Source organism: Zonotrichia albicollis, chromosome 12 (assembly GCF_047830755.1).
Source record: "Zonotrichia albicollis isolate bZonAlb1 chromosome 12, bZonAlb1.hap1, whole genome shotgun sequence".
NCBI classification, from domain to species: domain Eukaryota; kingdom Metazoa; phylum Chordata; class Aves; order Passeriformes; family Passerellidae; genus Zonotrichia; species Zonotrichia albicollis.
The window spans coordinates 664,761-688,232 of record NC_133830.1 but is presented as its reverse complement, the minus strand read 5'-3'; the positions used below and the strand labels follow the sequence as shown (position 1 = coordinate 688,232).

Sequence of the window (23,472 nt, the reverse complement as noted above, 5' to 3'; positions counted from 1 at the left end):
GTGGCACTGAGCGCTCTGGGCTGGGGACAGGGTGGGCATGGGCACAGCTGGGACTCGATGATCCTGGAGGGCTTTTCCTCTGGGATTCTGTGCCTGGGGAGGAAATGTCAGCTCCCAGGATGGGATCAGGGCTGCAGGACGGGATCGGGGCTGCTGCTGCTGCTGCTGCATTTCCCGCCGGGCTCCGTAGGTGGCGAGTGCGGCCTGCCCTAAAGCAGGAGCCCGATGGGGCTGCCGGGGCCGGGCTGCTGCGGGACGGGCACGGGGCTGGGCACGGGGCTGGGGTGGCTGGGGATGCTCTAGGGCTGGGGACGGTGCTGGGGGTGCTCTAGGGCTGGGCACGGGGCTGTACACGGGGCCGGGGGTGCCCCCTCAGCCAGACCCCACATGCCCAGCCCTGGGCCCGCAGAGCAGCCCTGCGGGGGAACCCAGGGCTCAGGAAGATGCAATTTCCCTATTCAGAACGTTTGCCCCACCTCTGTTTGCTCCGGGTTTACAGAACCCCAGTACTGCTGAAGTATGAAACCAAAGCCACGAGAGGCTCCCGACAGCCCCGAGACCAAATCCCAGCAGGCAGGAGCACGGTTTGGACCCAAGCTGCATTTCCTGAGCATTTCAGCAGAATTCCCCGGGGTGAATGAGCCCCACACCATGGCTGGAGCCACAGATTTACGGCTGGTGGCTCCAGTGATGGAGCAGTACTGGAGAGAGATGTGCAGCAGTTCTGGGAATTTCTCTGCATCAACAGGAATGAACTGTCTGGATGTTGATGAACAGCATCTCCTTGTACTGTCTCCTTTCATATGGCATCACACAGACATATCTGTGACCTTCACAGATGTCACATCAATAAGGGAAAAGGTTCAGTTTAAAAAATGAACGCAGCAGATCCAGAGCTGGAGTAAATCCACGCGGCTGCAGCGCAGTCAGCAGAGAGAGGCTGATTTACAGACCCTGCTCACCATTACAAATAGTTTAAGTGAATTGTTACTGCTGTGCCAGGTCAGGGATCTGGTGATTAGACAAGAAAAGGATGTGATTCATTGGAATATGTGAGCTTTCCCAGCATGGGGAGCTGCAGTGCCTGGAAACGGGCGAGAGACTAAAGAACATTTTATGTGTTTTAAAAGTGGCACATGAAGATGTGCACTTAATCCTGTCCAATTACAGGCACTCAAAGATCACCACAGTAACAAAGTGATACCTGCCCTGTTCCACACCCCTGAAGTGCTGTAATACACAGGAATTCACCTTTCTGCACTGAAACTGGGGCCACCAGCCCTCCTGCAGAGCCCAGCACCACCCTGAGCCTGGGCCTGGGCACACTGGGGACATTGCCACCAGCAATTAGACACCAGGGGAACATGACATGGTCAAGAGGGGTTTTTCAATCTTTCTGCTTTTCCTAGAAGAGAATCTCAGCAAATATAACCTGGGATTTATGAACAACCAAGCCTGAGCTCACCTGTGACCTTCCCATGTGGTTCTGAGTGCAGCCTGTGCTTGGCTTTCTTTCCCTGAATCACAGAAACATCTGGGTGGGAAAGCCCTCTCAGATCGTCGAGCCCAACCATTAAACCTTTCTTTCCAGGAATCCTGGGATGGTTTGGGTTGGAAAGGACCTTTAGGACCCCCAGTTCCAATCCCCTGCCCTGGGCAGGGACACCTCCCACTGGACCAGGTTGTTCTCTGAGGATTCAATTTTGGGAGCTGCTGCTCTTCTCCTCAGCCTATAAACACTTAAGATAATAATTCAATGAGCAGTTTAAGATGATGGACCATCTTGTGTTTCTTATCTCTGAGTTTACTTAGCACTAAGATAACCATAATAAATCCATTCATTATGCCTGAGATGTTTATTGGCTCTAATTGCTGACAGGAGGAAAGGGGGATGAGCAGTGCCAGGGTGAGCTCAGCACATTTCACACCCTGAGAACTCGGGGTGCATTGCCTGAGCACAGCCTGGACTGCTGGCATGGATTTGGGCTAGAACAGACACTGATGGCTGGAAAATAACAGGAAATACTTATGGCCTGAGCCTTGCTCTCTCACAGAGCTGTGCTGAGGTTCATTGTGCCCAGCCCTGACCCTGCAGACCCTCCCCACCCTCCCAGTCAGTGTGCCCACACTTCCCCACCATGGGGAGATGCACAAGGATGGAAATGTCCAGGGCACAGTCACCCCCAGATGCCTGACCCTGCAGGGCAGCATGAGTTCAGTGTTACTCTATTAATAATCCCATGGCATGCATGAGTTCAGTTCTATTCTATTAAATCCCCAGCAGAAGTCATAAAATATCAGATGTAGCAGTGATAAAACATCAGATGGAGCAGTGCAATTGCTCTGAGACAGAGAGGGAGGCTCCATAAAATGCATTTGCTGTTGCTGTTCTGTGTGTGGCTCCCAGGGGACCCGAGAGCAGCAGCCAGGGGGGCTGAGGAGCATCTCCAGGGCCCTCACCGAGCACAGGGCTTGGTTCCCTCCCCACAGCCCCCAAGGGGAGCTGGAATCCTCCTGCTGCTGCTGCTGCTGGGTGAGAGGAGCTGCCCACAGTGGCTGGGCAGCCCCTGGCCCTGCCCTTCCCCTGCTGCCAGCCCTGGGGGCTCCTTCTCTTCTCTTTTGTTTTTAATGGAGTTCTTCTCTTCACCTCGACCAAGAGCTCCCAACCTCGCACAGCTCCACAGCCAAGTTTTAATTGAGATCAGCAGAGGGCTTTGAGCCTGTCAGATAAAAGCAGGCTATAAATGCAACAAATTCCATTTCCGAGAGGCGTCGGGCGAGATAAGAAAAGCTCCAATCCCCATATTTGCATTTTAAGGAAATTTGAAGAATCTGGGACCTAAGTGTATTCTTGGATATTTTTAGACGAGGGCATTTCAGTTTTGTTATTCAGGTCCAACCAGCCCTCTCCGCCCTTCACCTCAGAGGCATTTGCTCTCTGCCTTTGGGCTCCAGCTTTCCAGCCCGTTCTATAATTGCAGCAGTCATTTGGGTGGGGGTAGGTGTGAATCCACGTGCACACGTGTTTGTGGGTCTAGTGTGGCTTTAAAAATAAAGTTCCTGATGCTACAAACACTTCCACATACCCTGAACCAGACGTAATTAATACCATGGAGATTACTGAAGGAAAATAAAATGCATTCCTGGGCAGGATGGGACCATTCCCTTACATCACCCAAGCCAGATTAACTGGAGATGTTTGTCATGTAAATGCTTAGCTGAGAAATTCCCAGGAAAGTAAACTCAGAACAAAAGTTGCTCTTTTTCCCAGTGTCCATTTTGTTTCCAGTGCAGGATTGTTTATGGGTTTTTTAGAGTAATTCTGGCATTCTCTGAGGCAGGGGGTGAAGTCAGCTGAATGAAATAAACTGTGATTCTTGTGTCAAAACTGTTTTGGGGCAAAACTGTGGAAATCTGGGAAGGCCCAAGAGCCACCCATGCCCAGGTCCTTGGAGGGGGTGCCAGAGCCCTGTGAACAGGAGCATTAACACGGCTGTGATTTATCTGCTGCACACTGAGCTTCTCCCTGGCTTGCAGAATGCATCTGGACCAGCCTAATGAGCACATTCTTCACCATTAGAGAGGCTGTGGAGGGCTTCAAATATTTTAGACATGATTCACAGAGCCAAAAGGTCTTGTTTACTGATATGCTATTTATACCTAGCTCAATTAAACCACTTTGGAAAGAAAAAAATTCAAGGATGCCAACACTGGCAGTGCTGTTGGAAGTGAGCATCTCCTCGTTAAAAAGGTTAGAAAAACACCATTAATACTTCTGATAGACTCAGTTTGTGCCCCAGTGCGTGTCCCAGTGCACCAGTGTCCTGCACAGTGTGGTTCTGGAGCAGGAGGGCCCCGGTGGGTTTGGCCCTGTGCTGTGGCTCCAGGTGTCACCTCCCTGGGGATGAGCTCTGCCAGCAGCCCAGCCTGCCCTGCCCGGGGGCTGCCCCTGCCCAGGCTGTGCTGCAGCACTGGGGCTCACTGAAAGGGGAAATTGCCTGGAGGTCCTTCCTTGGAGAGAAGGAGATGCCTGTTCCAGAGGACACCGCCAGAATCTCAGTTTCTGGCAAATGCAGGGCTTTTGAACCCAACGGTGGGAAGAATCTGGGCATTGACATGGATAAAGTTCAGTGTCTGCAAAGGGCTGCTTCCTGAAGCCTCCTCAGCAGGGTTGAACATCTCACCTTGGCATCCTCTCCATGTGTGTGTGGATTCTTGGGGCATGGAGCATCCAGAGCTCCTGTCCCTGGCACCAAACCTCACCTTGGCATCCCCTCCACGTGTGTGCTCCTCTGGGGCATGGAGCAGACAGAGCTCCTGTCCCTGCCTCCAAACGTTACCCAGCCTTGGCATCCCCTCCATGTGCGTGTGGATTCCTGGGGCATGGAGCAGACAGAGCTCCTGTCCCTGTCCCTGCCTCCAAACCCCATTCAGCATCCCCTCCACGTGTGTGTGCTCCTCCTGGCCAATGGAGCATCCAGAGCTCCCTGTCCCTGGCTCCAAACCCCATCCAGCCTTGACCCAGAGCACGAAGCCTGGGAGATAAGGAGGAGTGTTCCTGTGGCAGGAGGCTGGGAACGCTGCCATGAAACACTGAGACGTAAATCAGGGTGGAAAGGAAGCACAACAGCTTTTATAGAACACTTCAGAGCCGTGTACTCATTAAATAACAAAGGGTTTTTTCTCTTAATACACTATTAACAAATTCCAAACCATCATATCTTTAAAAAATTGTCCTCCAGTCGAGTGGAAAGTGAACTAATGTGGGCTTAGAAAGAGGTTGGGAGTGCAACAAATTATAAATGCTTTCTACTTTATCAGCATTACGGAGTACTATTAATTTTAAAAATAGCTTCTAAAAACATACATGGCATACCATAATGGAGATGGCTGGGATTCAATACATCATCCTGATGACTCTTTCCACAGCAATGAGTTATGCAGACACTGCTTTGCAAATATGGTATGTACGGGCCTTGGGGAACCTTAAAAAAGGAGTTTTGTCTTTGGGTTCAGGATGGAGCTGGGCTGGGATTCCCAGCAGGAGCACTCATGGATGAGACCTCTGTGATGGGACACTGCTTCCCAGCACACAGTGTCCCTTCAGGAAATCCATCACCCCCACGAGCTGGGATGGGTCTCACACCCTTTCTGAATGGTTAAAATAAAGATGTCAGTGGCAGGCGCTGTGTGACTGGGCAGCTCCTCTGGTGCTTGTGTGCCCGGGGCTTGGGGCTGATTGGCACCAGCCCCTCCGGGGGTGTCTCTGCATGGTGAGGGGGCAGTTTCCATGGCAAGGCTGCTTGTGTTGGCTGCCTGGAGCACAGAGACACAGAAACCCCAAGTGGGGCCAGAAATGAGTTAACAAGTCCCTGGGCAGCCGTAACTCACACTGGAGTTTGTTTGCTTGCCTTTTCCTGTCCCTCGGGCTGCACAGCTCCTCACTCCCCCCTGCAGCAGTTACAGACATGGGGGCTCAGTGACCCCGACCAGCCCCCAGGGCTGGGTGCAGCTCTCAGACTGCCAAGGGTACCGGGGCACCCCCAGGATGTCCCTGCCCTGGCAGCAGGAATATTCCTTACAGAGCACGTGTGGGCTGCTTCCCTGGGTTCCCTGGTCCCATTTTCTCTTTTTCAGTAACTCAGGACTATCCTTAATTTAATCACCATCTACTGGTTCCCTAATTCAACCCAAAAGACCAGAACTCATTGAAAGGCAGAAGATTCATTCTCTAAAGGAATTAGAATGATGGTCAAGCTGGTAAGGTTGGCAAAGTCACTTCTTTTCCTACTTTATCTCCTCTAAAAAATAAATGTTCCTATCTAGAAATGGCAGACTGCACTTCCCCGAGTCCTGGGCTGTCCAACATCATTTCTTTGTGCATTCCCTCACCCTGCTCCCAGCCACGTCTCCTGGGCTGAGGAGCTCTTGTTGCCCTCTGGGGAAGGGGGGAAATGAATCCATGTGTGCTGTGCCACGTCCATTATCCTGTTCTCACATGAAACCCATCCACAGCCCTTACATAACGCTGTTTCCTCCCTTGTTGCTGTGATTGTAGAGATAAATAATTCTGCTGGAGCAGTGCTGTGTGAAATCTTTACAATGACAGGTACAAGGAAATTCCTTTGCCCAGATTTACCTCCACAGGCTGCTGTGGAGCTCAGAGCTGTAAATCTGCTCCATCTGGGGCCAGGAGCCACATTCCAAACCCATGTTGTGAATGTGAGAGTGTGTCAGGCTGTGATGGATGGGCACACACACCGTGGGCACAGCCAACCAGTGCCAGCCTGGCTTGCTTGCTTTCTTTCTTTCTTCCTTTCTTCCTTTCTTTGTCTTTGTCTTTCTTTCTTGCTTGCTTTCTTTCTTGCTTTTCTCTCTTTCTTTCTTTCTTTCTTTCTTTCTTTCTTTCTTTCTTTCTTTCTTTCTTTCTTTCTTTCTTTCTTTCTTTCTTTCTTTCTTTCTTTCTTTCTTTCTTTCTCTCTCTCTCTCTCTCTCTCTCTCTCTCTCTTTCTCTCTTTCTTTTCTTTCTTTTCCCTTCTTCTTCTTTGTTTTCCTTTCTTTCCTTTCCTTTCTTTTCTTTTTTTCTTTTCTTTCCTTTCTTTTCTTTTTTTTTCTTTTCTTTCCTTTCCTTTTTTTCCTTCCTCCCTCCCTCTCCAGTTTTTTCCCAGTACTTTATAAATTTAAGGAGTTACCATGTGAGAGCAGGGGAGCAGAGCCTGGCCCTGGCCTTTGGGCACCCTCAGGGCCACTGAATTGAACAAAGAGATGAGGGCCCTTGTTGGGAAGTGCCATTTTCATCTGTCCAGTGCCATTTCCAATTGTCCAGTGTCATTTCCAGCTGCCCAGTGCCAGTTTCACCTGTCCAGTGCCATTTCCAGCTGTCCAGTGTCATTTTTTAGTTGTCCAGTGCCATTTCCAGCTTCCCAGTGCCTTTTCCAGCTGCCCAGGCCCTCTGGACACAGAGGGACCATGACTCCTCCATCCCAGTGCAGACCAGGGCAGAGCTCCTCGGGCAGCACCAAGGCAAAGGAGGGAGAATCTGCCCCAGACAGGGAGAGTTCCAGCCCTGAGATCAACCAGTGACAGCCTCTGAGTGAGCCTGGGGAGATGAACGGGCTGGCAGCTGCCAAGGAGCAACAATCAGGTAATAAACAGGGTTAACACAAAATAATGGAGGGAGGGATGGACAGAAATATGGGCAGGTCCAGGTAATGTCAGAAGGGCTGCATGCCGGACCTGGGACAGGCACTGGGGACTCCCACCCACCCTGAACCCCAGCCATAACCCAGGCTGTGCTCCCAGAGGGGAATGATCAGCTCTGCCCTGCTCTGCCCTGCTCTGATCAGCTCTGCCCTGCCCTGCCCTGCTCTGCCGTGAATGGGAAGCAAAGAAAATTGAAGAGTTCCCTGCTCAGGTGAGCCCCTGCTGACCCAGCTGCTCCTGCTGCAGGGCCAGTGTGGAACGGCTCAGCTGCCGAGGGTGCAGCAGGGGCAGCTTTGGGCTCACATCTGGGCTGTCACATCCCTGGTGCAGACGGTGGCAGAGGCCCTGGGAGCTGCCACTGCCCCTGCTGGCACAGCCAGGCCCTTCATCCCCACGTGCTCCCTCAGCCTGCTAGAACATCTGATAAACTGTAGCTAAACTATAGGGAAATAAATGCTTTCTTTTAAATCCATAGTTGTTTTTTGAACTTGCAAGCAGCCAGTTAAGCTGGATGGATTTAGAGAGGCCCTACAGTGTTTTTCTGTTGAAATACCAGATGATAAACACAATTTTTCTTGTGTCCCTGCAGAAACAAGACAGCCTGGGGTAACATGAAATGTTCCTTTACTTCCTTCTGACAATGGCCCATTTCTTCTTTTAGAGGATGATTAATATTTATTGCTACAGTAAATGGCAATTTAAATATATGGTGCAGCCCTGCAGGGTATCATTAATTTAAGGAAACAGGACACCTCCTATCAAACCACAACGGGTCCTTCTGCACTGAATAATGGGGGTGATCTGGCAGCCTTTCCAAAGGAGTCCCTGAACCCGTTCTCAAGCAGCAGCAGATTGTTCCCATGGCCCTGGTGGCACACGGGCAATGCCCAGGTGAGGCACCTTTGTTACACACTGCCAGCAGCAGCAGAATGACCAGAGAGTGGGAAACAGCCCCAGCATGAACGTCCATGTGCTTCCCATAAAGGTTATGGGGAGAATTCCCCCATCCTGGTCCATCCTGGTCCATCCTGATCCACCCTTGTCCATCCTGGTCCATCCCAGTCCATTCTGGTCCATCCCAGTCCATCCTGATCCATCCTGATCCACCCTGGTCCATCCTGGTCCATCCTGATCCATCCCGGTCCACCCTGGTCCACCCTGGTCCATTCTGGTCCATCCCAGGGCATGGTGGGGCAGCAGGACTGCTCTGTTTGTAAAAGGCCACTCGTAATTTCTTCCAAAAGAGGGTTTGCAGCTGGGAGCCAGACCTTTGTGGCCAAGTTTCAGTGAAGAAGAGACTTTGCAGAGGAGGAATCTTTGTTTTCAACTCTTTTTCTCTTTGAGATTCCTGAGCTGTTTTCAGATGTGCCTTTTGGAAAGTTAAAAGAGGGCTCTTAGTGTCAAAATGAAAAACAGCTCAATCCATAAAACTACATGCCAGATGCTGAAGAGGAGCATCAGATAAGGTTAGTCCTCCTTTGCTAATGGTTCTATTTTTTAACTGCAATGATCTGCAAAATTACTTTTGTTACTTTTGCATTCTTGCATTTCTGAGATTTCTCCCTGGTAGTAAAGTTCCCAATGTCAAAACATTTCAGTCTTCAAAGACAGCTCCAAGACCCTGGCACAGACACACAGAGGTGTCACAGGCACAGCCAAGGCTTTGTTGACCTGTGCTTTCAGTGCCCAATAAAGCACTGGGGTGTTGGGTCAGGAGCTCTCTGTCATTTGTGGCTGAAGGATGGAGAGCCCCAGCACAACCGCTGCTGCTCCAGCAGAGCTGGATCCCATGGCCATGTGTGCCACAGCTTGTCTTGGTGTGCCCTGCCACGCTGCTCATCCCCTCTGCCCCCAGCACCTTCATCCTCCTCCCACCCTGCTCATCCCCTCTGGCCCCAGCACCTTCATCCTCCCATCCCACCCTGCTCATCCTCCTCATCCCTCTGCCTCAGCACCTTCATCCTCCTCCCATCCTGCTCATCCCTCTGGCCCCAGCACCTTCATCCTCCCATCCCACCCTGCTCATCCTCCTCATCCCTCTGCCTCAGCACCTTCATCCTCCTCCCATCCTGCTCATCCCTCTGGCCCCAGCACCTTCATCCTCCCATCCCACCCTGCTCATCCTCCTCATCCCTCTGCCTCAGCACCTTCATCCTCCTCCCATCCTCCTCATCCCCTCTGCCCCCAGCACCTTCATCCTCCTCCCACCCTGCTCATCCTCTCTGGTCCCAGCACCTCCACCCTGCTCATCCTCTCTGGTCCCAGCACCTCCATCCTCCTATGCACCCTCTTCATTCCTCTGCCTCCTGCACCTCCATCCTGCTCATCCCCTCTGCCTCCTGCACCTCAATCCTACTCCACTTCATCATCTCGATCACCTTCATCACCCCCATCACCCTCATCATCATCCCCAGCACCCTTCTGGCCCTGTGACTGGCCCGTGCCCTCCAGCAGCAGCTGCTGACCTTCAGCAGCCCAGGGGCTGAAGCACCCCCCACCCTGGCATGCCCCTTCTGGCACATCCCTTCTTTTCTTTGTGTGCACCCACGGCTTTCTCAGGAGGTTTGGCAAGGAATCCTCCAGATTCAGCGTCCTCCCTTCCCAGACTTACCCTCCTGGCAGTGAGGCCAGCAGGACAGAGGATGCCAGCCCTGTGATGGAGGTGGCAGCCCTGGAACCTCCTCACACCAGGCATGGATGGTGCCAGCCACAGAGCTCTGCCCAACTCAGAGCAGGATGGTCCACAGCAGCCTGGGGATGGTTCCAGAGCCCCACAGCAGCCCGGGGGTGGTTCCACAGCAGCCTGGGGATGGTTCCAGAGCCCCACAGCAGCCTGGGGATGGTTCCATGGCCCCACAACAGCCCCAGGTGGATTTGGGCAGCCCAGGCTGGCCCCCACAGCAGCCCCAGGTGCCTGAGCACAGGAGCAGCTTCCCCTGAGCAGCTCAGCCCAGGCTGCAGCACAGGAAGCCCTTGACTCAAAACAAAAGGGCACAAAGGTAATTAATCCATTTCTGCATGAACACTGTATTGCTCACTTTACAGACAGGCTCACAGAGCCCCAGCCTCTGACTGCTCCGTGATTTCAAGCCCTTTACTCACTACAAATCATCTTTTGATGATGAAACCAACTGCGTAAACTTTGGAAGAAAGACCCTGCACGAATATGGCCAAATTAGGAAAGCCCTCCCACAACAGCTGTGCTCAAAACCACACGTATTGCTGGTTTATTTTTTAATCTACATCACTAGATCTATTTCTGACTACAAACGGGATGACTCATTTGATCACGACCAGTGAAAAAACTCTGTGTGTGTATCACCACAAAATATTTCTTAGAGTTGATGCAGTGTTTTCTTTCCTTCCTACTTCAATCCTGTATCTCTGTAAATCGGCCACAGGCAAAAGCAGCCCATACAAAAATTTAGGTTATCTTACTCAATATTTAATAGAAAAGGAGCTGCCTAGATTTAACTGGCCTTTGTCTGCCTTTTTGATTCGTTTCTTCCATTCATTTTCCTGTCATTTCCCTTTGATTGCTCTGCTCCAACTGGGGATCCAGGAGATGAAAATTTCTTCCAAAATATTTCAACCAAATCTGTAGCTTTACTACTACGTTCACGGAAGGGGGAAACACTTAACTGAAAGCAGCTGCAGAGCCGTATTTTCTACTTCATTTATCCCTTTATGTTTGTACAAAGGAGAAAAATTGAAAATTAGCCAAGAATGTAATAGCACAGATTCCCTCCTGGAAAACACGGCAGAGTGTGCAGGAATCCCTTTACCCACAGCTCCAGCCCCTGTTCCTGCAGCTCCCAGAGGCTCCCAGAGGGGCAGCCCCACTCAGGGGTGCTGCTGGGCTGGTCCTGCTGCACCTCAGGGCGTGCTGGATGCACCTCACCCACCCACAGCAGCAGGAATACCCACCCGTCCTGGCCATGTCTGCTGTCTGGGGCCAGATTGTCAATGAATTCATTAATTTCTGTTGATACCCACCCGTCCTGGCCATGTCTGCTGTCTGGGGCCAGATTGTCAGTGAATCAATCAAGGAGCAGCTCAAGCAGCCCTTTGCCATGGGCACTGCTGGTGGATGTGCCCGGGAAGCATCAGGGCTCCCTGGGCTGATCATCTCCACAGCTTCAGCCTCCTGGGGAGCACCAAGCCCCTCCAGCTGCCAGCTTCACCCCCTCTCCACAGATGCCTCTATTTCCTCACAGAAAGCGGGGCAGCCTCAATGCCAGGCCGAGCTCTGGCCCTTCCTGCACGTGGGATTCCTGAGGAAATCACAAAATCCTTTAGAATCTCTTTGTGTGCCCCCTGCTCTGTCTCTCTTCAGCCTCACCTGCTCTGTGCCTGCCTGCTGCCCCCCAGCCTCCCCGTGTGCCAGCCGGGGCAGCCAGGTGCCAGTGTGCCACCAGGGCACGGGGGCTGTGAACAGCACAGTGCTGCTCCCAGGTGGGCTCAGAGCGCCTTTCCTGCCCTGTCCTGGGGACCCCAACGGGCTCCGAGCCTGTGGGCCCAGCAGAGGAGCCCAGAGGAGCCCAGAGGGGCTCAGAGGAGCTCAGAGGCACAGGGCACTCTGCCCTCAGCCTGGGCATCATCCCTGGGCATCATCCCTGATGGAACTGCCAGGGCCAGGCTGCTGCCCCCCGAGCCTGGCACAGCCCCGGGCACCTGGGGAGGGCCCGGTGGCACCTCAGCGCTGCCGGGACAGCTTTGTGCCGATAAAAACCCGACAGTGAATCAGCGGGAATAGCTGCAATCCCCATTCCCGTCAGCGAGCATCCCTGCCCGTCTGGGGCGAGTGCCGGGGATGGCTCCCGCAGGAATCAGCTGTGTTTAGTCACTGCATGATTCTGTCCCTTCCTAGCGCCGCGCTAAGTTTAGCCCAGCCTCGTTACAGCCGTGATCCCCTGCTGGCAGCTGGCCCGGCCCGGCACGGCCCGGCTCGGCTCGGCTCGGCTGCTCTGGGAGCCGCATGGAGAGCACCTCCACCTGGAGCTCACCTCCACCTCTCTAGAGTGCACCTCCATCTCCCTGGATCTCACCTCTCCTGGAGCTCATCTCTCCCTGGAGCTCCCCTCTCTGGAGCTCACCTCTATGGATCTCCCCTCTCTGGAGCTCCCCTCTCTGGAGCTCACCTCTATGGATCTCCCCGCTCCAGAGCTCACCTCTCTCTGGATGTCACCTCTCCTGGATGTCACCTCCCTCTCTCCCCGCTGCCCGCTCTGCCCAGGCCTGCCAGGACACCGCAGCTCCTTTCATCCCCAGGGACAGCGCTCCCAGCTGTTCATTGCTGTGTATTGACAGGCTGAACCTCCAGGCACCTGGAAACTGGAACAGTCCTTGTGCAGCTTGGCTGTGCTCCCATCCCAGAGAGCTCCCAGCACCAGGAGGCTCTGAACCTGGGGAGCCACCTGCCCCTGGGGTCCTTCTCATCTGCCCTGTGTCACCATCACACTGCCTTGTGTCACTGTCACACTCTGCCCTGTGTCACTATCTCTTGCCCTTATTTATTTGTACTAGCATTAATTACAGCTGCTCCAGATGTATATTTATTGTAAAAGGAAGCATCCAGAAGGGGTTTAACTCTTATTCTAATGTTAGTTTTGTGCTGCTGGAAAGCCTTGGCTGCACAGGGAGTGCCCAGTCCTGCTCAGCACCTGGAGCTTTACAACTGCTGCTTAAAAGAAAAACAACCCACAAATCCCCACCCCAGCTGTCCCTGTCACCTCTAACATCCCCTGCTAGGTGGATTCCCACACACACACAAACACCATTCCCTCCACGCCTGTCCAAGGCATGAGCTGGGTTCCCTGTGAGCCTGGCAGACCATGGGGATCTCCCTGCCACAGAGTCCCTGTGCTGGTGGCAGCGTGGCAGTGCCCCTGCTCTGTCACCTCTGGGCCCTGCACAGTGTCCCTGCAGTGCTGGTGGCAGCGTGGCAGTGCCCCTGCTAGTGACACCCGTGCCTCTGGCGCCCTGCAGTCCCTGGGTGAGTTCTTTCCTATGTCCCACGTGCGTGTGTGCCCTGGGAAAGGCAGATAATGTCACCCCATTGCCATGTCAAACCTCCCCAGGGCTGCCAAGCCCTTCAGGAGCTTGAAAAACAATATCCCTGTGCTGTTTGTTCTCTGTGCTCGCTCCCAGATGCCTCTGGAAGGTCAGCTTCAAACGCCCTCCCTGCAGGGACTTTATCCCTCCAGAATTTCTCCTCTGCCGTTGCTTTTTAACCCAGATTGTTTTGAGGATGTTCCAATGCCTCTTCTAAAACTGTTCAGACACTCACTGAGGGGCACATTCCTGCTGTCCAGAGGGGCTGCCAGCCCCAGGGCCTTTGGCCTTTCTGCTGGAAAAGCATCTCCAGCTCCATACAGCCCTGGGAGGTCAGGTTCCCTGTTCCCCTTCTCTGCAGGAATGCTGCGAGGAACTTCAGGAAAAAATGTGCCAAAGAGGGAGAAATTAAATCAAGGAGAGTTCAGGATTTTTGTTTGGATTGCAGCTCTAAGGAGCCAGCTCTGAGCTGGGGTTGTGCTCCTGGGTCACAGCTCACAGCAGGCAGTGCACCCTGGTTTCTGTTGTTTCAGGGTTTTCCTGGACTCAGGCACAAGGAGCAAGGGAGAATGGCCGGGATCAGTGGGAATGGGGAACAGGGCAGGGAGCAGGAGCGTGTGGAGCCTCCCTGCCTCCCTCACCTGCACAAAGGGGCTTTGTGCTGCACCTCCCGGCCTCAGCAGGGGCAGGCAGGAATGTTTGCTGGAGCAGGCAGGAATGTTTGCTAAAGCAGTAAAGACCTCACCAATCCATGTAAAAAAAACCCCAAAACACAAAAGGCAATAGATTGTCATTCGGTGCTCAACACACATTGAAATAACAAGAGAAACGTGGGTTTGGACAGTTTCTTCTGCTAAAAACATTCCATGTCTGTCTGCTGTGATAAACTGCCCCAGCACATTCCTGTCTGATTCGGAAATCCATTTCCCTGTGCTCGGTGTCAGCCATGCCTGGGATGGGAGCGTGGTGGGACAGAGGGACAGGGGACAGAGGGACAGTGGGACAGCAGGACAGGGGACAGAGGGACAGAGGGACAGTGGGACAGCAGGACAGGGGACGGAGGGACAGTGCCAGGCCAGCTGTGACAGGCAGCTTGCCTGGAGAGCTGCCAGCTCACCGCACCCCAGCCAGGGGCTGCCAGTGCTTGGGTACCCCAAACCATCAGCCCCATCCCTCCCCATGCATCCCTTTCTGGCACTGCTGCTTTGGGGCAGGAACTTTTACCGATTCCATTCTTGCTTGCCTTCTTTTTTAAGCCCCAGGGACTGTGCTGCCCGAGCACAGAATCTCAGATTTGATTATTGAACAGGATGACCTTTACTCAGTTCCATCCTCCCTGGCGTGGGCAGGGACACCTTCCACTATCCCAGGTTATTCTAAGCCCTGCCCAGCTTGGCCTTGGGCACTGCCAGGGTTCCAGGGGCAGCCACAGCTGCTCTGGGCGCCTGTGCCAGAGCTGCCCACCCTCACAGAGAACAATTCCTCTGCAGTGTCCCATCTCCCCACGCCCTCTCTGAGGCCATTTTCCCCATCCCATCCCCGTCCCCATCCCTGTCCCTGTCCCTGTCGCTGTCCCTCTGTCCCCGCCGCGGCCACGCCCCCCTGCGCTTCCCCGCTCTCCATTGGCCAGGAAAGTTTCGGGGCGGGCTCGGATTGGCTGAGAGCGGCGCTCGGCCGCCGCGCCCGCCAATGAAAGGCGGCGCTCGGGCAGCGAGAGCGGCGGCGGCGCGGGAGCGGCGGAGTGGCTGGAGGTGAGTGAGGGGCACGGACCGGGGGACAGCCGTAATGATCCCCATCCCTGTGCCGGGACAGCGGGAATGATCCTCATCCCCGTGCCGGGACAGACCGGGGGACAGCGGTATCGGGAGACAGCGGGAATGATGGCCATCCCCGGGACGGGACAGCCCCGGTACAGCGGGAACCATCCTGGTCTCTGTGCCGGGACAGCCCGGGGCACACCGGGAGTGATCCCAATTCCCGTGCCGGGACACCGGGAATGATCCCGATCCCTGTTCCGGGACAGCCCGGGCGCGCCGGCAGCGATCCCGATCCCTGTCCCGGGACAGCCTGTGGGACACCGGGAGCGATCCCGATCCCTGTCCCGGGACTCAGCGGTATCCCCGCGCCCGAAGATGCCCGGGCACAGCGGGAATTATCCCGATCCCTGTCCCGGGGCACGGCGGTACCGATCCCCGCGCCCGAAGATGCCCGGGCACAGCGGGCGCGCCGCGGGCACCGCTCGGCTCAGGAAACCCGGGGTTATTCCCGGTATCCCTCATCTCCGGCTGTGCTGCCCTCGCAGTGCGAGCCGGGGCACGGAACCCACCGCTCTGCCCTCCTCCCTGCCCTTCAGGGCACCCAGAGCGCTCTGTGCCCGCCCGGTGCTCATTCCGGTGCCAAAATCGCTCCAGCGACGCGTCTGCGGGCAGGGCGGCTGTTTGTGGTGTGAATGAGCCCGTGTGCGGCACAGCTGGGCTGGGCTCTGCGGAACGCAGGGAGGGAGGCAGGGAGTGCCGTGTCCCCTTGCAGACCCTGTGCAGAGTGCCGGCTCCGAGAGGTGCCGGCCCTTCCTCCCGCAGCGTCCCGCTGCCCTGGCACTGCGCTCTGGGAGGCATTCGGGCTGCCGGGCCAGAGCAAAGTGTGCAATGGCAGCAGCTGCTCCCGTCACCTTCCTCTCTGCGCCTTTGTCCCCGCGTGGCTCGGGGTGAGTTCAGCAGCCCGTGTCAGCCTGTGTGATGCCATCTCCCCGGGCAGTGCCCTGGGGCACCCCAGACCCTGCCCTGGGGGGGTTGCTGCCCTCTGCCATGGGGTATTTGGGCAGTGCTGGCCCTGGGGCCACCCTGCCTGTCAGGCTGGGCAGGTCAGCCTGGCTGTGGCCGAGCTGTAGCACCCTCTGTCCTGCTGGGTTTGAGCTGAGCCGCTGCTGATCCCGAGGAAAACTTACCCGGTGTCACCGTGAGCCTTGCCCGGTGTCACCGTGAGCTTTACCCGGTGTCACCGTGAGCCTTATCCAGTGTCACCGTGAGCCTTGCCCGGTGTCACCGTGAGCCTTACCCGGTGTTACCATGAGCTGGCTGTTCTGGCAGGGGTAGCCGGGCACAGGTTGGTGTTTGGCAGCAGGAGCTGCTGTCTGTGTGACCCACGGATGCTGGGCTGTCTGTGTGACCCACGGATGCTGGGCTGGGTTCCTCAGCACGCCCTGCCCTGCTCTCCTGACATACACGATGCTTCGAGGTGGGACTGGGGCACTCAGGATTCCTCCTTCCCTGTGTGCTGCCCTGTTGGGGACAGTCAGTGCTGGCTGGCAGGGGCGGGCACCCCCAGTGTAGCCCAGTCCCAGCAGGAGTGGTCAGGGTTTGGAGGGACTTGCTGCTGTGTCACTCCAGGCTCAGAGCAATGTCCTCTCCCAGCAGGTCCCTGCTGCTGGCACCTCAGCATGTCCACGGGTCCTGGCTGCCGTGGGGAGGGCACCTTTGGGTGCCAGCTGAAGCTCCTGCCAGGCACTGAGCAGGGATGGATCCCACAGGAGTGGAAATGGGGCCTTTTCTCCAGGCTGCTGCTGGGCTGTGGTCAGGCTGACCCTGCCAGCAGCTCAACCCCTGCCTTGTCTGGACAAGGGGGCTCTGAGGGGCCCAGCTCTGCCAGCAGCCCTGGGCTGGGGGTGCCTCGGGGGGGCTGCAGGAGCAGGGCTGGGTTTGGGCAGCAGGGAGGGCTGAGCAAATCCCTGCTGTGGGATGAGCCCTGGTGAAGCTGTGTCTGCACTGGAGCCATCTCCCAGGAGCCTCTCAAGCATCACCTGCAGGGGATGCAGCACGGAGGGCTCACAGTGCACCCCAAAATGCTTCTGAATGCAGAAAGCATCAGAGACTTCCCAAAATGTGCAGCTGGACGCTCAGCTCCCATTGGGGAAGGGCCAAGGACAAGATGTCACCTTTGCTGTCACTAAAATCAGAGGCAGTGGCACAGCGGGCAGTGAAGGTGCATTCTGCTGGGGACCCTCGCTGTGGGCAGGGCATGCCAGGCTCTGCACAGCTCTGCACAGCCCAGCTGTGTGTCCCCTCTCACCTGGGCACTGCAGGGGGAAAACAGACACGCCAGCTAGCTTGTACTTCAGAAGGGATATGAAATGACATAATGAAAACAAGGAAAGAGAACAATGCAGACGCTGTATCAGTGTCTGCATAATCGACGTCCCTACATTAATGGGTGTCTCTGCAGCAGACGGCTGTTTCATTTCCTGAATCCTAAGGCGGGCACTTTTTCTGGGCATGGTGTGGAATACTGTCAAGTTTTAATTTAGCTTGGCAGTGTCACACAGCCAGTCTGAGCAAGTCGGGGAAGGCAAGTCTGGAACTCATTAGAGCTTGTCGCGAGGCCCCGAAAATTTGATTTTCAATCACTGTTGGGTTTAATTATTGTTGATGTCTTGCCTAGAGTATTCTGGGATTCTTTCTGAGGAAATTAAAGCAGCATGAGTGGGACAGCGTTCTGTTTGGCACGGGGCTTGTTTAGATTAAATTGTAGTGGAGAGTCAGAGCTCAGAGCAGGGAGAAGGCGATGGCTGGCACGGCGTGAGGGCTGGAGCGGGCCCAGCTGGCCAGGCAGCCCCTGGGCTTGTGTACTGTTCTCACTAAACTCTGTCCCTCTTGTCAGAACAAAATAACCACCAAGCTAAAAGCACCCATCTGAGCCAAGGTAAACTTTACTCAGTTAATACAAATTTTGGTTCTTTAACTTTTTCTTCCTTGGGTTCTCCACGTGGGACTGGCAAACACCCGAAGCATCCTGCAGGACACGGAGAAGGGCTGCTGTGGCAGGGCTAAATGGGCTCCAGGGTATGCTCTGGGGGGCTTGGTGCCTCAGGGAGGGGCAGGAGCTCCCTCTTCATCAGCAAACCCTGGGTGCTTGAAGAGCCCTCTGCAGGTGTGTGCAAATGTGGATCTTAATGGAGAAACCTGCTCTGGGCAAGTATTTATAGACAGGGAATCATAAAGCAGCACGGGGTTAAAGACCTTATTTTGGGGCTTGGAGCCCGAGCTAAGCAGAGTCCAATGAAATACAATTTACGAATTAAAAAATCCCTCTGGTCCTGCAGAGAGGCAGTTTCTGGAGTATTTGCTTAGGCTGGGGATTTTCTCCTTTTTTAAAGGAGGAAATACTGTATTTCAGCCATGCAGGAAAGGCAGTGCTCAGATGTCTCATCTTGGAGCTACTGTTCCATTTGGAGATGGGGCTCAGAGAAAGGGGAGTGTGTCCTGGCAGCTGTTTGCAGTTTTGGAGAGCTGGGGTTCCCTAGTGCTGGTACCAGCCTGATTCCTCACTCCTGTACCATCTCACCTACCCCCAGCACTGACCCCATGGCTTGGTTACACCAGGTGGGCATGGGAGGGTGAATTCTCCCCAGAGCATCCTGATGGCTGCCAGTGTTCGGGGTGGCACAGTCCCTCAGCTCCTGCCGTGGCTTCAGGGCATCAGCAGCCACAAGGTTCTCTTTGTGTGCTCCTTCTGGAGCCCCGCAAACGTGTTGCTCCAAACCTCCTCACTCTGTGTCCAGCCTGTGTGAGATGGTGAGGCTCGGGGCTGCCGCAGAGAGGCTGCAGTGCAGGAAGGGTGGGGACAGGGGAGGGGGCCCTGCCCTTGTGTCTCCTTCAGCTTCCTCCTGTTCCCTTCACCCAAGATCCTTCTCCTACTGCTGAGAGGGTATTTAGCCCTAGATCAGTTGTTATATGGAGGTTTGGTGGAAGCAGCTCCTGTCAGTGTCCTGAGGGCCCCGTTCCCAGTGGCATCCAGAACCTTGTCCCCATGTGGGAGATGGGGAGCACCCAGCTGGTCCTGGGCAGGTCAGTGGAGACCACCCTGAGAGCCTTACCTGGGTGCTCCGGGACTCAGCACATCAGCTTTGGGGGGCTCTTCCCATTCCAGACACTTCCTCACATCTTGCTTTGGGTTTATAATTAAGTCCAAGTATCTGAAGCACTGTCTGGCTTTGTGAGAAAATCTGATTTTTCAGCATTTGCCCTTCTCTTATCATTAATTCACACATTGTTAGTGAAGAAAGGAATGCTGCCAGCTATGTGCTCTTGGAAGAGGGAGCTATTTGCAGAGGCCCTGGTTGTTGGAGCTCTGTCATCCTGTGGGCTGGGATCTGGCAGCTCCATTGAAATAGTTTCCTTCATTATCAGTGCCTTTACCTGCTCTTTATGTTGCTAAAATGAAAGGCAGCAAACTTCTTAGTCTGCAAAGTTTAATACAATAAGTGCTTCCAGTATTCTAGATGATATCAACCCATTCACTGATGCCTGAAATAAATCCAATAGAGAGAATTTGGGATGAAGGACAGCCTTTTGTAAGGGAACTTTTTTCCTGTGAGTGTGGTAATTGGGATAACGCTTGCTTGGAATCTGGCAGGGAAACAAATTGCTTGCAGGTCATGATTACAATGGATGTTTTCTATGAAAATGAGAAGAAAATAAATCAAAACATCCCTTTGCTGTTCTCAGAGCTGCGGTGGTGAATGTGTTCATTGGTTAATGCACTTCTGGGGGGAGCTGCTTGCCTTGCTCAGAGTTATTCCCCTTGCAGTCAAGGAGAATCCGGAGCAGCCCCCAGTGTCCCACCCGAGCTGCCTCTGCAGGAGCTCAGGGACGTTTGGGCTGCTCTGTGCCAGCCCTGGGAGCTGGTTCTGAGCTGGCCCTCACCAGGTGCTGGGGGCAGTCATGGAAGGTGTGAGCTGAAGGTCCCTTGCAACCCAAACCCTTCTGTTTGCTGGTCATCAGCAGCAAGGGAAGAGTTCAGCCAAATGGCCAACATGTGAGCTGGGGCATGCAGCATGCCCTGGGATGTCAACCCTTGCACCCTCCAGTTACTGGAAATCCAGCAGGAAGTCTGAGCTAGCCTCAAATCCATAAGGAAGTTTGAGCCAGCCCCAAGTCCTTATGGAAGTTTGAGCTGGCCCCAAGTCCTTATGGAATTTTGAGCTAGCCCCCTGTTATTATGCAAGCTTAGCTCTATTATAGTCAAATCATGACAACAAATGATCTGCTCTCCATCCCATCCCTCAGCAATTGTGCTGAGCAGACTGGTCCCACCCATGTGAATATTGTGTGGCTTTCCCCATTCCTTTGTTCATGGGTCTAGCTCAGAGTTAGCTGTAAATCTCCAAAACTCACTGCAGCTGGAGGAACCCCCCAAAGGGCTCTGGAGGTCTCTCAGCCTCCCTGGAGCTCTCTCCTGCCATGCTGGGGTCAAGGGCAGGGTGTCTGGTGCTGCAGGAAGGGTTGGATGGAGCCTGCCTGGCCCCTGGGGAGTCCTGGCTGTGGGGAGAGGTGAAACAAGGACCTCAGCTCTGAAGGGCTGTTGTGAACTTGGAGTAACTTTTTGGAAACCAGCTTTTCCTCTTCCCTCCCTAAAAAGGAGGGGAAAACATACTTGAGGTGGTTACGTGTCTCCAGCACCATTTCGGTCTCCAAATAGGGTGTTGTGCAATAAATGCTTTTGGGATCCAGAAGCCTCTGTGGAAGCAGCAGGGCCCCCTCTGCCAGCCCCTCCTGGGCCTGTGGCTGTGGCACTGTGTCCCCAAAGCCCTTTGGGGGCTGGAGAGCTGTGGGTGGCTCAGGCAGCAGTGCCAGGAGGGGTGACTGCCATGGGACACCCTTGGCACTGCCAGGTTCTGCCCTGGTGGCACTCGTGCTCTGCTGGCACCAGGCACAGCACCCGGAGAGAGCCGAGTCCTGCCTGTGCCCTGCTGCTCCTGAGGGTGTGCTGGGCTGGGGCTGTGTGCTGGGGCTGTGCTGGGGGTGTCATCCATGGTCCTGGACTAACCACCACGCTGGCCGAGCTTGCTGAAGCTCTCAACGTGATTTCAGGTCTGAGTTCTGCAGGTTCTGCTGCCCCTGGGGATGTGCTGGATGTGTACTGAGGGTGTGTGCCAGGCTGGGCTGTGTGCTGGGGGTGTGCTGGGTCTCCCATTGTTCTGGATTAACCACCATGCTGGCCAAGCTTGCTGAAACTCTGAACGTGATTTCAGGCCCGAGTTCTGCAGGTTCTGCTGCCCCTGGGACAGTCCATGGCAAACCCAGCTGTCCAACTGGTTTCAGCAGAGCCTTTGGCAAAGGGTCCTTGGTTGGGGTGGGCTGGGCTGGCCAGAAGGTGACAGAACCAGAGCCCTGTGGGGTCTCAGCTGGGCAGCACACAGAGCAGGCTGTGCAGCTGCAGCCTAACCTGCTCAGAGCTCCTGGCCAGGGCTCCATCTCACCAGACCTGCCAGGGAAGTTCATGCTCCTTTCCAGAGGAGCCCTCAAGCTCTGGAGCAAGTGGGGCTGTGTTTGGGTTCTTTCCTTGTCACTTGTCCCTCCAGGCTCTCCATTTCCAGCTGCTCAGTGACTGATGGCCATGCCTTTGGCTGGTGTAACAGCAACCCATGGCATGACTGGTGTGCTCCTGACACTGCTCAGCAATGTTTTTGTGGGTAGAACAGCCTCGATTTCCTATCATTTCACTACCCAAGAATTTCCTCTGCCCTGACTTGCTTTCTGTCTTCTAGCAGCAAGAATGCTGTGAGGCACAGAAAGCCAAAACAGAAACCTTGCAAGGAGCGTCTATCTAGTCCTGGTGAGCAGGATTTGCTTTTCTTCAGCCAGTTTGTTGACACAGGCCTGGTTTTGGGGGTTTGGTTCTTTTTAAAAGCATTACAAATGTCTCCAAACCCTTTATCTTAAGGTGATGCCAAAGTTCAGCTGCACTTCTCGGATGGGCTTGGGCATAGGTGGAGCCTGGGACAGAGCATTTGTTTCACATTATCTCACCGGCTTTGGGGTTTTTGCAGTGTCTTGCATAATTTTTGCACAGAAATCTCCTTTTATGCCGATGTGAGGAGCTGCAGCAGAGCGTGAGGAGCGGCTCAGGGCCTGGGCAGGACGTGCAGTGCCCAGGCACTGGCGCCTGTTGTGTCTGGCCCTGCACAGGGACGGGCGTGAGAGTGGCTCAGCTCTCCCTTCTGGAGGAGTGAGGAGAGCACTGTCCTCCAGACAGAGCCTGCCTGGCCTGTCAGAGCCTCCAGAGCTGCTGGCCCCAGGGTCTGAGCCTGCTGGGCACCCCTGGCGCTGTGAGTTCCTGCCCTGGCACTGCCCTGTGCCAGCTTGTCCGGGGAGCTGCCTGTGCTGCTGAGCACACTTCTCCCTGTGCCCTTCCCCTTGAGTGAATGAGCCTTTTCCAAAGGAGTTTATTTAATCCAGATGTTTGTATCTTAGATAAACCACCACTTGCAGTGCTTTGCTGATGCTCAGCTCCTGTTTGACTCACTAAGATCGGAGCCAGCTAAACCCCAGCAGTTTGTGGTACCTGGGACATGGCTCCAGAACTGGCTGGGCTGGGAATGGTCTGTGGGAATTCTGTGTCTGTCTGTCCTGGACAGCTGGCACAGGAGGAAGAAGAGCTGCAGCATCATCACTGGGTTTGCCTCTGAGCAGGATTCAGAGCCTGGGTCAGCCCAAGGGCCCCGTGGGGGAGCAGCAGCTGCTCTTTGCCTCAGTCCTTTCACTGCTCTTATTCCCTCCCTTTGAAATTGGCCTCTTGTGAGGTGCCAAAGGGTGATTTAAACAGTGCATGATGTTGCACTGCAGGACTGTGGCAGGGCAGAGAGTGCAGCCATGGGCAGGTACCACTCTGGGCACCTCACCCTGCTCTGCCAGGGCTGAGCCCTGAGCCTCTCCTGGGCCAGCTGGAGGAGGATCCTCATGGGTCTCTCCCAGGGCAGGTGTTGTGTGAGTCAGACAGGCTCCCAGTGTGTGCACAACTGAAGAGTCAGGTCCTAGAACAAGCTCCTGCCTTCACAAAACCTGATCAATGGCCCCAGAAAGGCTCTGTGTGGGCCCTGTGTGTGCCACAACCGTGATGGGAAGGGCAATCTGGTGGGCACAGTGGTCAGAACCTGCCCAGCCCTGACCCTGGCTGTCCCTCCTGGGGCTGGGGGTGCTGGGGGCTGATCCCTGGCTGCAGGGGATGGAGGGGCTGGGGGAGCCCGTGGGCTCTGATCCCTGGCTGCAGGGGATGGAGGTGCCGAGCTGGGCTCACTCCCCTGGTGCTGCACGGCTCCTGCCGGGCTTGGCACCGTCCCTGCTTCCCCTCAGCTCGTTTTTCCAGGGAACAAGCGTGTCTTTCAGGCAGGAGCCTGACAGCTCCTGTGTAAACATCCAGGCTGAGATAAATTCAGCGTCT

The 23,472-nt window shown here is 54.9% G+C and overlaps 1 protein-coding gene across 2 annotated transcripts in view; it reads left to right on the top strand.

Moving 5' to 3' along the window:
* The first annotated feature begins 14,880 nt into the window (after positions 1–14,880).
* The window catches only part of LMCD1 (LIM and cysteine rich domains 1), a 22,140-nt gene continuing 13,548 nt past the window's right edge, over positions 14,881–23,472 (top strand). Inside the window, exon 1 of one of the 2 annotated variants that reach the window (XM_074550278.1) lies at positions 14,881–15,008. The gene's annotated coding sequence lies outside the window, so the exon portion shown is untranslated. Of the gene's footprint in view, positions 15,009–16,755; positions 21,868–23,472 lie in introns of those variants that run through there. The other variant, XM_074550279.1, reaches the window with a different exon arrangement.